We start from the raw sequence: 15,382 nt of genomic DNA, 5'->3' as shown, positions 1-15,382 counted from the left end.
AGCATTAGGGTCTCCATAGGTCTTCGTAAGAGATACCGCATCGAGGTATAGGGAGTGAGACACTTTATGCATGTAAGGGTCATGGCCCGAGGTGGGGCTCTCGGCTCCTTGGCGCGAGATGCCCAAAGCACCTCAAGTCCACCCACGGACATAGGTGATAGGTGTACGAGATGGTCCTGGGGGCTCGAGATGATGTGGCCTCGCTAGATGTCTGGGTGTGCAATGTGAGATGCCCCCTCGCGAGGCTTTTGGAGGCGTGACTCTCATGGAGCAGGACCTCCCTCGCGAGGCCCTTGGTGGCGCAGCTCCCCTGGCGCGAGGCCTTCCTCATGAGGCCCTTGGTGGTGCGGATCCCCTGGCGTGAGGCCTCCCTCGTGAGGCCCCTTGATGGCACAACTCCAGTGGCATGAGGCCTCCCTCGCGAGGCCCTTAGTGGTGTGCCCCTGGTGTGCGAGACACCCCCTCACGAGGCCTTGGTGGCGCAGCTCCCCTGGCGCGAGGCCTCCCTCGCGAGGCCCCTTGATGGCGCAGCTCCCGTGGCGAAAGGCCTCCCTCACGAGGCCCATAGTGGTGCCCCCCTGGTGTGCGAGACACCCCCTCGCAGGGCCTTGGTGGCGCGGCTAGCAGACACTCCTTTGGCGCGAGGTCTCCCTCGCGAGGCCCTTAGTGGTGCGCCCCTGGTGTGCGAGACACCCCCTCGTGGGGCCTTTGTGGCGCGGTTAGCGGGCACGCCTTGGTGACCCGCGAGACGGGGTGAGATGCATGCGCAGCTGGTGGGCACGCCTGTTAGGACTCGCAAGACGATGGTGTGTGGCTCCATAGGACCTTCAGTGAGGTAAGAAAGGCGAAGTGAGCTTGACCCTCGTGTGGGGTGAGACAGGTCAATCTCGCAAAGGCCTTGCGTGAGGCTTGGGTCTTTCATGATCATGTCAAATTTGCGGTGCTCACACTTGCCCCCCTGTCTAGGAGAGGACCTTTAGTTGCTCTGGTAGACTTTTCTCTTTAATTCTTATAAATAGGCCCCAATGCCAAGCCTATTATTTACACTTCATCTCCTTAGCTTAGTGGCATTGAGATCCTTGCTCCTTTCAAGAGGTAAGGGGTTCAATCCCCCACAACCTCACTTTTGCTATAGTTGCCTCCTTTTTTTTTATATATATTTGAGATAATTTTTGGTATGTTTATATCCCTTCGTATATTTGAAGGCTAACACATCTTTTTTGTTTATTTTCGCAGACGCGTATTTTCGACCACTTGCCTCTATTTGACCGTGATGGCGCTTCTGGCCCTCGATCTCCTTTTGACCACGTCAGCACCCCATTTTACTTGCTTGAGGTATATTTTCTTTCTGCCTTATGTTTATTGGGTCCACATTAGCACCACTCGGGATGGGGTACTTTGGCCTGAGCTCGTCGTGAGTTAGCCTTGATGCATGCCCCTTTATTCACACCCCGTAGCGGGTCATTTAGAGCGTTTGTGCCTAGAGGTTTATACGTGAACCCTTATTGCTTTCGGGACCAGGTCTCATGGCAAGTGAACGTCCGTTCGGCATTCCTCCGGGGGTTGAGTTTGTTGAATTGTCTTCAGACTCAGAGTCCCCTGAGGAAAACCCTTACCAAGACCATGACACCTTAAGGCAGGCCCGTATTCGTCATCTTGAGCACATGGCTGAACTTAGGCGTAAAATTTGAGTGGTAGAGAGCAAAATTGACTCGGTGTTGAGAGGAGACGGAGCACCTTTCCCTCTTGACCTTAGTGACCATGTAGCGAGCCTTAGGGTGACCCTTTTAGATTTGTAGGGGGAGTTGGAGTTTATGGAGGGACATCTTCCGCCTGAGCCTTCTAGCCCATCCTTGCCTGATGACTGTCATGGGGCCGCTTCTGCTTTTCTTCAGCCCTTATTTTTGATCTTCCCTAGCTTAGCGCTTCCACAGCTGGTGCCCTGGTGGAAGACTCTTGCTAGGAAGAGAAAATGGAGGGTCAAGTGTTCTGTCTCTTCCTCACCTTTTTCTTTTGGTTTTGCAGATATGATAAAGGGAGGATGACGACAGGTGTCCATTAATGAACGGGATGGAGCCCCCTATTGGCATCCACCCTGGTTTCCCACGTGTCTGAAAATAAATTGAGGGAATTTGTAGAGCACTACCGTGTTCCCCCGGAGTACGCATTATACACCCCTTCGGACAAGTGTCGGACTAACTGCCCTAATCCTGGTTTCGCGGCCCTTAGCGAGCATATCCTGAAGGCGGGTGGTACCATCCCATTACACCTGTTCTTTGTTGCGGTTCTCAACTATTTTGACCTTGCTCCACTTCAGCTGGCACCCAACAATTGGCTGGCCTTGATCTGCCTCTTTATCGTGTTTATGGAACTTGTCGAACGTGCTCCTACGACCCTAGAGGTGCACTTCTTGTACAATCTCATGCCCTCTCCCAAATCGAAGGGCTTCTATTTCCTGCAAAAAGCCAATAATGAAGTCCCTCTGTTAGATGGCGCAGTGTCCAATCGGGGGACTTGGAAGCAGGACTTTTTCTTTGTGAAAGGCCCTCTTTCTGTTCGTGAGCACTTCCGTTCCGCTCCCAGTAAGTACCTCTAGCCACCTTTTCTTCTCTTTTTTTTTTGTTGAAAATATTGTTTTATAACTTATGTTTGTGTCGACAATGGTATGGATCATGCAGAGCTGTTCACCATACATGTAGTTGTCGGGTCGAAAGCGAATGCCGTGAACAATCTTATCAACACTGACCCCGTCATGAAAAAGGCTACATACCTATTCATTGTGGAAAATCTTAACCTTCACAAGTTGTCCCCGGTTTCAGATCCCAGGTTGCTGTTGACTATTCCTGGGTCAAAGAGGATGAAGGCTGCCTCAGCTGAGCCTTGTCCGAGTGAAGGTGAGGCTGAGGATGTGCCAGAGGGAGTCTCCCTTGGACACGGGAAACCTTACCAGCTATCCTCATCCCCCGGGGGATGTCCTCCCTTTGTCCCTTTCGACCTGGACATGGCTTCCCAATCCCAAGGTCAATAGGCCATACCGGGGCATTTTGTTTGCCCCGACCCCGCAGACTTTGACGCTTTTCCTCAGGCTCCCCTCGACCCTGGTCCATCGGGGGCTTACTTTCCCGTTCTTCCTGCACCCCCTCCTGATCTACTCGGGGCTCATTTTTCCAATTTTCCTGCGCCCCCTCCTGTTTTGGCGAGCGGGTCGTCTGTCCTTACCCAGCTAGGTACCCTTGACTCGAAAGGGGTGCCCTGGGTGGGTCGTATAGCGGCCTCTTATGGGCGGTGGTATGTCCAAATCGCCTCAGACCTCCCCGAAGCTGATTGGAGTGGTCTTGGGAGTTTCGCCATGTCGAACCTTGGGGAGACTCTGACGCGCAGTACTGCTTGGGCGAGTTCATTCATCTTGTGTTGGACTTATTATTATTATTTTTTTGTTACTTATCATTGTTGTTGTTATCTTTCTTGTGTAGGCCTATACTGTGGATCAGCGGTTTGCCAACTGGGCTCACAACCTTTCCGCGTCGAGTACCGACAGGGACCGTCTTGCGGCCTGGGTCCAGGAGCTCGAGAGAGAGCTTGATGAAACCAAGTCTAGGCTAGAAAAGGCCTTGGCAAAAGTTTCTGCCTCATTAAATAGGAAGAAGAAGGCGGTTGTCAAGGCCATGATGTTGCAGGAAAGGGTCACCAGCCTAGAGGGCGAACTCCAGGGTGCCAAGGCTACCGCGGCTGCATCGCAGGAGAGGGTCGCTTCCCTAGAGGCCGAACTTGAGGTTGCTAAGGCTGCTGTAGTGGCGTCGTAGGAGAGGGTTGCCTCCTTAGAGGCGGACAGGGCAGCCATTGAGTATAGGTCTATAGAGTGCGCCCTCTATGGTTTATGGAGGCAGGATCCAAACTTCGATTTCTCCTCCTTTGGCAAGCATGCCGTCGCCTGGGCGGCTGGGTGGAATGCCCGGGGCAGGAGGCCTTGAGATCGTTATTTCATAATTTTTGTTAGTTAGCCCGTCGTGGGTGTATGCTCATTTGAGCCTTGTTGTGCTTGTAATAATAATTTTTTTTTTTAAATCTTGCCATCTTACCAAGACTCTTTTTTAATATATACATATGCGGTTATTCATCTCTTATTCCTCTGTGTTTGAGGTTTTTTTAAACCCGTATGATGGGGTTTGGTAGGTTCCCCTCTTTTATTGATCAGGCTAGAGGTCCTTTGGAGCTCGTGTGAAAGGGTTCAATGGGTCCTTTTTTGGTGCCTCTTGATTGCTTTTAAAAGGATATATTGACCCCTTGGGTTCTAGCTATCCTTTTATTAATTTTTGCGAGAAGCGTCATTCTCGTCATTATTCATAGTATTATTTTTGCAAGGGCCTCTTTTAGGACCCTTTTTGGCTAGACAGCTTGGTGGCCGCTCTAGGCTTATTGGAACTTTTGGCCTCCTTGATGTTCATAAGGGTAGTTAATCCTTGTGAACTTCAAGAGATGCCTTGCAAGGTCTCCTCCCTGTTTGTTAGGGTTCACCATGCATTTTTTTTTTTTTAAGAATTCGTTTAAGGCCCTAATGCAAGGGGTCCTTTTTAGGATCCTCCTGATAGAGGGTCCTTTTTAGGATCTTCCTGATACGATGAGTCCTTTTTAGGATCCTCCTGTTAGAGGGTCCTTTTTAGGATCTGCCTGATAGAGGGTCCTTTTTAGGATCCTCCTGATAGAGGGTCCTTTTTAGGATCCTCCTATTTCCTGTATGCTTTGCCTTCACGGGCCACTATTCCCCCTCAAGTGTCTGGTGAAGTTTATTTCAGCAGGCACTTTGATTGATGCTCACATAAAGGAGAAAAATAGAATGCGAAGATGTGAACAGTTTCATTCATAGTAGGCAAGTTACAATGATATGTATATATATAAAAAGTTTACATCTTCTTGGGAGGTTATCTAGGCACCCTCCTTGATTCTTGTCTACTGAGCTAACATAACACGTAACAAACTAAGCACGGATACTGCTTGCATTGGATGTGGAAGTCTCTCTGGTAATACTGCCCGAGGCACGACGGTGTCGTCCATGCGCGCCAGCTTATAGGTGTTTGGTGGTATGCACTGAGCGACCTGGTAGGGTCCTTCCCAGTTCGCTCCCAGTACCCCCGCCCCCAGGTCTCGAGTGTTGGGGAGTACTTTCCTCAATACTAGGTCTCCTACCCTGAACTTTCTCTCTCGCACCCTTGAATTGTAATACCTCGATGCCCGCTGTTGATACATAGCCAACCTTAATTGTGCCCTTTCTCTCTTGGCTTCCAACAGGTCCAAGTTCTCGACCAACACTGTGGTGTTAGCCTGGTCATCGTATGTTTGTGTGCAGAAGGAGTTAACCTTAATTTCTATCGGAAGGACAGCCTCGCAGCCGTAGGCCCAGGCGAAAGGTGTTTCCCCAGTGGTGGAATGGGGGGTGGTCCTGTAGGCCCAAAGCACATTCGGGAGTTCTTCGACCCAGGCCCCTTTCAACATTCCCAACTTAGTTTTCAAGTTCCTTTTTTAGGATCTTGTTGATGGCCTCTACTTGCCCATTAGCTTGGGGGTGTACCACTACGGAGAAACTCCTCCTGATTCCTTTTGCCTTGCAGTAGTCCTCGAACACTCCTCCTTCAAATTGCGTTCCATTGTCGGAAATGATCTTGTAAGGTACTCTGAATCTGCAAACAATATATTTGTTGACGAAGGTGATGATCTGCTTAGCCGTTATATTGACTAAAGGCTCCGTTTCCACCCACTTAGTTAAATAGTCGACCGCTACCACCGCGTACTTAGCTCCTCCTCTTCCGAATGGCAGTGCCCCTATCAAGTCAATCCCCCACACAACAAAGGGCCACGGGCTGGTCATGTTCACCAGCTCATTTGGTGACTGTCGTGGGTAAGTCGCATGTCTCTGGCACTTGTCACATTTTCTTGCGAAATCACTCGCGTCCTTCTCAATGGTGGGCCAATAATACCCTTGGCGGACAACCTTTTTTGCTGTGGACTGCCCCCCAGCATGGTTCCCACATTCCCCTTCGTGTATCTCTTGTAAAAAAATTGACACTTCTCCCTTATCAACACACCACAGGAGTGGGGTAGAGAAGCCTCTCTTATACAGGATTTCATCTACTAAGGTGTACTGGGTGGCTTTATAAGCCAGTCTATGGGCCTCCTTCTTGTCCAAGGGAGCGGTCCTGTTATTCAAGTACCTCCTAATGGGGGCAAACCATGGCTCTTCGGAGCTCTTGACCTTGTTGATCCTCTCTTTGGCTATGCTTGGCTTGGGGAGATATTTGACCGATATAGACTCAAGCGTATCTTCGTCTCGCGTGGAGGCGAGTTTCGCGAGTGCATCGGCGTTCGTGTTCTTCTCCCTGGGGATCTGTTGTATCGTGTATTTTTTGAACTGGTCCAAATACTCCTTCACCTTGGAGAGGTATGCAGTAATTTTTGGACCTCTAGCTTGGTATTCGCCCTTCACCTGAAACACTACCAGCTGTGAGTCACTAAAGACATGCAAGTGGGATACCTTTAATTCCTTAGCTAGCCACAGGTCGGCCTACAGCGCCTCATATTCTGCCTCATTATTGGAAGCCTCGAATCCAAATCTCAAGGCACAATACATCTTGTGCCCTTCAGGTCCCGTCATCACTATGCCAGCACCGGCTCCCCCTTCGTTAGACGCCCCATCTAGATGGAGGCTCCATTCTTCGGGGTGCCTCTCCTCTTCAGGTGCCAGTTCCTTCTCCTCTATTTCCCCTCCTCTTGGGGTCAATATGTGAACTCGACTATAAATTATGCAAGTACCTGCCCGTTGATGGAGGTCCTTGGGGTGTAAGTGATGTTGAACTGACTCAATTCAATCGACCACTTTAACAATCTTCCTGAAGTTTATGGCTTGTGCAAGACGTGATGCAAGGGGGTTTTGGTGAGCACCTCAATTGCATGAGCATGAAAATAGGGCCTCAATTTTCGAGAAGCCACTACCAGGGCATATGCTAACTTCTCTATTTCTAGGTACCGAGTTTTCGCATCTACCAACCACTTACTCATATAGTAGACAGGGTGTTGGTGCTTCTTCTCCCCCTTGACCAAGGCGGACGCTTATGGCATGCTCAGATACAGCTAGATACAGGTACAACTTTTCCCCTTTTTCTAGCTTGGCCAAAAGGGGTGGCCTTCCAAGGTGCTCCTTCAACTTGGTGAAGGCATCATGGCATTCGTCATCCTAAGCGAACTTTTTGTTCCCTTTTAGGATATTGAAAAAAGGGAGGCATTTGTCGGTCGACCTGGAGATGAATCTATTGAGGGCTGCCACTCTCCCCATCAGGCACTGTACTTCTTTTTTGCTTCATGGTGGGCTCATCTCCAGCAAGGCCTTGATTTTTTCAGGATTAGCCTCAATACCTTGGGAGTTCACCATGAAACCCAGGAATTTTCCTGACGAAACTCTGAAGGTGCATTTGAGTAGGTTCAACTTCATTCTATACTTGCGAAGGGTGTTGAACATCTCCATGAGGTCGCTAGTGAGCTCTTCTGCTTTTTTTGTCTTCACCAGCATATCATCCACGTACACTTCCATGTTCCTTCCTATTTGATTTGCGAACATTTTTTTCACCAACCTCTGGTAAGTGGTACCTGCATTTTTTAAACCAAAGGGCATCACATTATAACAGTACAACCCCTTATCTGTTAGAACGAAGTGTGCTCCTCGTCAGCAGGGTTCATGGGTATTTGGTTATACCCTGAATATGTGTCCAAGAAGCTAAGTAGCTCATGTCCCACTGTGGCGTCTACCAACTGGTCTATGCTAGGGAGCGGGAAGCTGTCCTTAGGGCAAGCCTTGTTGAGGCTGGTAAAATCCACATAAGTCCTCCATTTTCCGTTGGGCTTCGGGACCAGCACTGGGTTCGACACCCATAGTGGGTAAAATGCCTCTCGAATGAACCCGTTCGCCTTCAGCTTGTCAACCTCCTCTTTTAGTGCCGTGTATCTTTTTGGGTCTAGTGCTCTCCTTTTTTGCCTCACCGGCCTTGCTTTCGGGTCGTTGTTCAGGTGGTGGCACGTGACCGCTGGGTCTATCCCAACCATCTCCTCGTGACTCCAGGTGAATACATCAAGGTTGGCTTTTAAGAACTCTACTAGTTTCTCCTTCATGTCATCGGCAAGGTTTTTTCCTACTTTCAACTTCCTCAACGGCTCATTCATGACCATTACTTCCTCCAATTCCTCTACTGGTTCAGCTCTGGGCTCTTCTATGACTCGTGGGTCCAACTCGCTTGGGTTCGCACCTTCATGAACAACCATCGCCATAGGTGTTGTCGGTTTTGTGGCTATGCGGAGGGATGTGTTATAGCATTCCCTCACTTCCTTCTGCTCTCCTTTCATGCGTGATATTCCCCTGGGAGTTGGGAATTTCATAGCTAAATGGTATACAGAATTTATCGCCTTCAATTCTCTTAGGGAAGGTCTCCCTAATACCGCGTTGAAGGCTGAGGGGTAATCCACCACAACGAAGTTTTCCATTATGGTGGTTTGTCTGGGTTGTTCTCCCATAGTAAGGGCTAACTAGATTGCCCCCAGGGGCTGTATCGAATCTCCTGTAAATCCATACAAAGACGTAGTGCAAGGCTTTAGGTGACGAAGGCTTAGTCCCATCTTCTCTAGTGCTGGGCGATACAAGATGTCCATAGAGCTTCCGTTATCCACCAAGACCCGATGCACCCTCATGTTAGCAAGTTGGACTGTCAACACTATGGGGTCATTGTAGGGGAAGTGTACACCTCGAGCGTATTCTTCGGTGAAAGTTATTGAGTCATTTTCACCCTTGAAACTCTTCGGGGGGCGCTGCTCCAGACTCAGAATGAACAGTGGTGGACTTCGCCTGGCCTCCCTGGCATATCTATCTCATCCCTTCCTTGATTCGCCCCCGAATCCTGGTCCTCCAAAGATGGTCCTAACCTCTCCTTGCACTTTTGGGGATACTTCTCGCGCCCGCGGCGAGGATGCTCCTTCTTCTGGTCTATGGTTCTCCTTGCACACATATTTGCCCAAATGCCCCCTGCGGATGAGCTCCTCAATCTCCACCTTCAAATGGTTGCATTCTGCAGTTATGTGGCCTATATCTTTGTGATACTGGCAATACTTGCTGGGGTCTCTTTTAGACCGGTCTTTTTTCTGAAAGGGACTTGATTTTTGTTCGTAATGAAAATATGCTCTCTCGCATGAGTGAGGTCAATATAATAGGTGTAGGGGCCTTGTCTGCGCTCATCAGAGCGCTGATGCTTTCGGGGTCGATCATCCCTTGCCCCCTCATAAACACTCCTTTTCTTGGCATTGCCTTAGTTCTCCTGGATTGAGGGCTTCGGTGAATTTTGGTCTTTTCCGGCCTTGAGGCTCTCGTGATCATCTTCCACGCGAATATAATTTTTGCCCACTTGTAGAAATCATCCAAGTCCGTGACCTCCCTCTTGAGCATGTTATCCCATAATTTGCTTCCTGGGTGCACTCCAGCTGTGATGGCCATTTTCAGCTCTCGGCGCGTCAGGCTCCCCACTTTAGCTGCCTCCATATTGAACCTGTGAATGTAGCTCTTTAGACTCTTGTTTTCTCCTTGCTTCACATTGGAAAGGCTGGTGCCTGACATCGTGTAGTCTCGCACGTTGTGGTGCTGTTGGAGGAATTCATCGGAAAACTATTGCCAGGACCTGATGGACCCCGGTCTAAGTATTTTGAACCATTTGTACGCAGGTCCTTTCAATGTGACAGCAAAGCAGTGGCATCTGGCCCCGCTACTAATTCCCCTCAGTTTCATCAAATCGTTAAATGCATCCAGATGGTATTTTGGATCTGTGCTTCCTTCGTAGGGGGTCATATGGGGCTCCTTGATGAAGGGTGACTCATGATTGAATTCTTCCTCAAAAGCTTGAGCTCTGGAGGCGATGATGATTTTTCTTCGCAGGCTCCTCATTTCTGTGTCTAGGTCTTTCCTCCTCTTGCTTAGGGAGTCTCTCAAAGCGGACGGGTTAAGATCCCCCTTTCCTTTGCCTTCTCGGGGTGCCATAGGGGGTGTGGTCCTTTTACCTACCTTCTTTTTGTTGAGCTCCTCTCGTAAATCTGAGGGTGATCTCTTTGAGGTGACCTCGTCATCGTTGCGAGGGGAAGCATTGGTCTTCGGCTCTGACTTCTGGGGCTGTTTCGGTGGTCCGGGATGTTCGCGTTGATTCATTCGGGGGGTGTTACTAGTGGAGAGTCACGTCTTTCCGTCATCTACTGGAACAATGGTTTCTACCTCCCTCTGGTCTCTCTCTTTGCGCTTAGGGAGTGTCGCGTTTGATCTCCCTTGCAACAGCCCATTTAGCACCTCTTGCATGTTTTCCAAGGTGGTTTCTAGCCTCTGATTCTAGCGGTGAAGTTCTCGTATCTTGTCTTCGTATAATTGAGACTTCGAGCTTGAGCTGACGGAGTGGACCCGAGGGTGCTTGTCAGCCCGGCGCTTCGACGGGCCTGGATCTTGTCGACCAAGGTTTGGCACCTGCGGCGGCTTTGGAGGCAGAAACTCATCGGCGCCCCTTACCGGGGCAGTCGCCGACCTTGGACGATCCTCCTCAGGCGAGACTACTGGGGACGAGGCCTCCCTTTCGTCTCCAGGCGCCTCAGGTTCCCTTGGGGCCTCCATGTTTGCAGGTGGAGGAGGATCCCTCATGGAGGCTTTTAGCTGATCTCCGTCAAGGTGGACTTCCACCTCGCGCGGCTCTCTCAACCGTTTCGAACGTCGCAACATTTTTTCTTATCAGAATCGACGAAAGAACAGTGACTTGCAATCTATCCTTCCCACAGACAGCACCAAACTGTTGACGGTGAGAACTCGTCAAGCAAGTTAAGTTAGAAAAATAGAAACGTAGAGATTATCGAAAGAAAAACTTTAAAGATCTAATTGGAAACTCAAAGAACACTTGCAGAAGAAAAATGGTGAATTGAATTTGTATTTCTTATGGTGTAGTGCTACAGTGTTTTTTCCAACCCCCTTCCAAGTGGAAGTGGAGTTCCTTTTATAGTGGGCTCTAATGGCCCCTGATACAATGTGGTCTAGGGGACCAAGTAGTACGCAAGTACACTGTCAGGTGAGTGGTCTCAGGGGTAGTGGTGTCTGCTCTAGTACGTGATTAGGGTTGGTGGGAGCACCTCCACTTTAGTACTTGATTGGGCCTCCATTACTCATTTAGTACGAGTGTCAGAGGTGAGGCACCAGGTGTAGTGGTGCTGATGGTGGTGTCGGCTCTGACATCTGGTGAGAAGCATACAGGTCGTGTCCCCTCTCCTAGTACTCCCACTACTTGTCTGACATGAGTAACTGGATCGGGCATACGGGGTCCTGAAGGTCGTACCCCGTACAATATCGTACTAGTACGATCTTTTCGACTCGTACTGAAGCTTCTAAGCATTGGGGTCTCCATAGGTCTTTGTAAGAGATACCGCATCGAGGTATAGGGAGTGAGACACTTGATGCATGTAAGGGTCGTGGCGCGAGGTGGGGCTCTCAGCTCCTTGGCGCGAGATTCCCGAAGCACCTCAAGGTTACCCACAGACATAGGTGATAGGTGTGCGAGACGGTCCTGGGGGCTCAAGATGACATGGCCTCGCCAGATGTCTGGGTGTGCGAGGCGAGATGACCCCTTGCGAGGCCATTGGAGGCGCAACTCTCGTGGCCCAGGGCCTCCCTCGCGAGGCCCTTGGTGGCGCGGCTCCCCTGGCGCAAGGCCTCCCTTGCGAGGCCCCTTGATGGCACAGCTCCTGTGGCGCGAGGCCTCCCTCACGAGGCCCTTAGTGGTGCACCCCTGGTGTGCGAGACTTCCCCTCGTAGGGCCTTGGTGGTGCGGCTCCCCTGGCGAGAGGCCTCCCTCGCGAGTCCCCTTGATGGCGCAGCTCCCGTGGCGCGAGGCCTCCCTCGCGAGGCCCTTAGTGGTGCGCCCCTGGTGTACGAGACACCCCCTCACGGGGCCTTGGTGACACGACTAGCGGACACACCTTTGGCGCGAGGCCTCCCTTACGAGGCCCTTGGTGGTACACCGCTAGTATGCGAGACACCCCCTCGCGGGGCCTTGGTGGCACGGCTAGCGGGCACGCCTTGGTGTCCTCGCGAGACAGGACGAGAAGCGCACGCAGCTGGTGGGCACGCCTGTGAGGCCTCACGAGACGATGGTGCATGGCTCCATAAGACCTGAGTGAGGTAAGCAAGGCGAAGTGAGCTTGACCCTCGCGTGGGGTGAGATTGGTCAATCTCGCGAAGGCTTTGCGTGAGGCTTGGGTCTTTCAGGATCGTGTCAAATTTGCGGTGCTCACAATAGTTATGTCATTTGCTTTTGACTAAAAAAATTTGTGTATAAAGTTATTGTTATAATTTTCCACCAGCACGTTTCTTATGAGAAGATTTACTGATGCAATTGTTTCAATAAGGCATTTAAGTGCTTGAATGCTACAAACCCCAGAACTTCACGGTGTTAAAATTTTTTGTGGGCCTTTTGGCATATACTTAAATTGTTTGCTTGCCCGAAGCGTTGCTTCTGATTATGATGACTTTTACGTTGTTTTTTTTTTTGGTCAGTTGCCCTTCATACGTTTCTGCAGCAGCTGTTAAGGAAAATTTATTTGATGTGGCTTTAAATACAAATATTCTTGATATTGGCTCTAATGGTTCCTTGAGGTAAGGCCTTTAGTTTGATGGTTTTGATTTTGTATTCTTCTCTGAACTGGATGTGTGTGCCATCAATTTGTATGCTGACTTGAAAAGTAAAATAAAAAATTGTATAATTGTGTAATGACCTCTATCATTATGCTTTTTTTTTCTTTTTCAACTGTCCTTCTTTGTTTATTGATATTTATTTTATTCTTCACTTTATGCCATCTGAAATTTGTACTTATTTTGTTAATTTTACTTGAGGTAGTTCAATTAAAGTTATTTAAGGTTGTTTGTTTAGTGCACTACCCTGCAAGGGCCCTATTGCTTTATTTTAATTTCTCCATTGGTTCTGCATCTCCTTCCTGATTGTGTATTGTTTCTTTTCTATTTTCATAGATTTTTCCATCTGGGCCAAAATTCTTACATTTTTTGCCCCTTGTGAGTGGGTGATGATGCATCTTATTTTCATTGTTTTTTCTTTGTCTTAGCGTATGTAAATTCTATACTGTAAAATGGAGATTGTGGTCTAAGTGTATGGCCTTATTTTTGTTAGTGGATCATGGTTGCTTTCTGGAAAATTGGCAACAATGCTATTAATTGACTGTGAGCAGAACGAGAATAATTGTTTCTTAACTACAACATGTATGTTTAAGAGCATTACATTAATAATATCATGTGATCAGCTCAATGGTGCTTTATATTGTATAGACTCCAAAGTAATACATGTTGTGATATGCGATTTAAAATGTTGCAGTGCTGGATTTCACAATGCAGCTGATGGAAACGGGATTTGAGAATGATACTGTTCTTGCATTAATTGTCTTTTCTCTACAGTATGTTCTTGTAAACCATGAATATTGGAAATACAAGGCGAAGCATACTCGCTGGAGAATAACATTGAAGGTACACCTTTAGTTTTACTATGGAATTTGAGTTGGTTCTCTATTTCCATCCCTTGTTCCTTCTTATCTTTCTCCATCATAGTATAGAAAACATAATGCAGTTAGATTATTTAACTTGCTTAAAAAAATGTTACATAATGAAGATAATAAATTCATTTTTATTTATCCTTTATAATCTATAGTAGTCTTATTTAATTTTCCAAGTTTAATATAGTTCTACACATCAGAGGTCAATATTTTAAAGACTGGTTGTTCTTTACAGGTCAGTCTGATTTTCTTTCTTTTTAAAACAATCTAATTTAGGTGCTTGAACTGTTTAAGAAAGGTATCGTGTTGACATCATACGCTGGAAAGCTGGTTGGGGTCATCTGAGACATGTTACTTTTTGATTCTTCAATCCATAGTGCTCTTTTTTGGATTGTTTGCATGACTTCACAGGCATTGGAGGTCTGAATGCTCTGATTCTGTTTGGTTAGAATTTGCAATTTAATTTTGTTTCTTCACTGATTTGAGAATTTTTCTTCCTATAATCTTTTTCTTCTTTTTTTCCATTTATCTTGCAGAAACTTCATGTTTTCCGTCTCTTTGATGTCACGGAAATTGAAGGTTTATCACTTGCTATATCATCTGTTTTGGATATTCTATACAATGTGCTTGCCAAATTTCCTAAGGTACATTGTCCATTAAACAGATGGCTACTTTTTTATTCTAGTAATAGTTTCTACAAGAAGTGCTCGTGCGGGGACTTGAACCTCAGGCCTTCCGGAAGCAAACTACATGCTAACTTTGAGAGCTACTCCTATTGAGGATTGCAAACTATTAACCTTCTTTGCTGCAAACAAGAGTAATTATATTCTGATCTTTTGACTAACTAGTTTTTGGGCTAGAATTCAAAAATTTTGTTTGTCTAAAGCTGCAAAATATACCTTTGTTAATAGAATTCTCTCTTTATGATTTTTGTTGATTCTGTGATTAGTACTTTTTAATTACAAGAGATGATGTTCTGTTATTTAAAATTTTCAGGATACATCTTCCAGCCTCCCCATCTTTCTTCAATCAGTTTTTTCATCTGTAACAAAACCAATATCTGTAGTTGTTGTCGTTGTCTCCTTGGTATCTTATTTTCGCAATCCTGTAAGGATTCTCTCGATGCTTGACCTGAAAACCTTTTTCATATTATGTTGTTTCCTCTTATTTGAGGGGAAATTATCTGCCTGTTATGCATTCAACAACTGCACTTAAAGATTCCTTTACTTTGTTGGTGTTCTTTTTCCTTTTTGGTCTTCTAATTTTCTCAGTTTAGACTCACACATTCGTTCATCACCAACATTTTGTGGATTGTGCATGTAAATTGTATATGTGTATATGTATATATTAATAAATAAGCTAAGATTATTTATTTAAGAGGAATAAAATAGAACTAGGCTTCCTCCGCCTAGCTACAGGAAGGCAATATATATTGAAGCACACTATCCAGTAATGGTAGATACAAAAAGAAGGGGCAGTCCCTAAATTCTTTGGTTGAGGAAACCCAAAGAGACACGATGAAGTGATTTCTTCCACAGAAAAAATTTATATTGAACCTTGGCATATCTTTAGTGTGTATCTATTTTTTTGGTATCAATCATGGCTCTTAATACGAATGAAACTCATAGTTTCATATCATAAGTAAACTTCATTGATTTAGTGAAAATCTCTAGCAATTTGCTGTTGATGGAGGAAGACTTACAATGTGTGTGTGTTGTCTATTTGGGTAAAGTTCTTATAGTAGTATATTCTTTTGTCTCCTCTGCTGAGGGTTGCT

This window comes from Humulus lupulus, chromosome 4 (assembly GCF_963169125.1).
Source record: "Humulus lupulus chromosome 4, drHumLupu1.1, whole genome shotgun sequence".
Taxonomy (NCBI): Eukaryota; Viridiplantae; Streptophyta; class Magnoliopsida; order Rosales; family Cannabaceae; genus Humulus; species Humulus lupulus.
Note: the sequence above shows the minus strand (reverse complement) of the source record.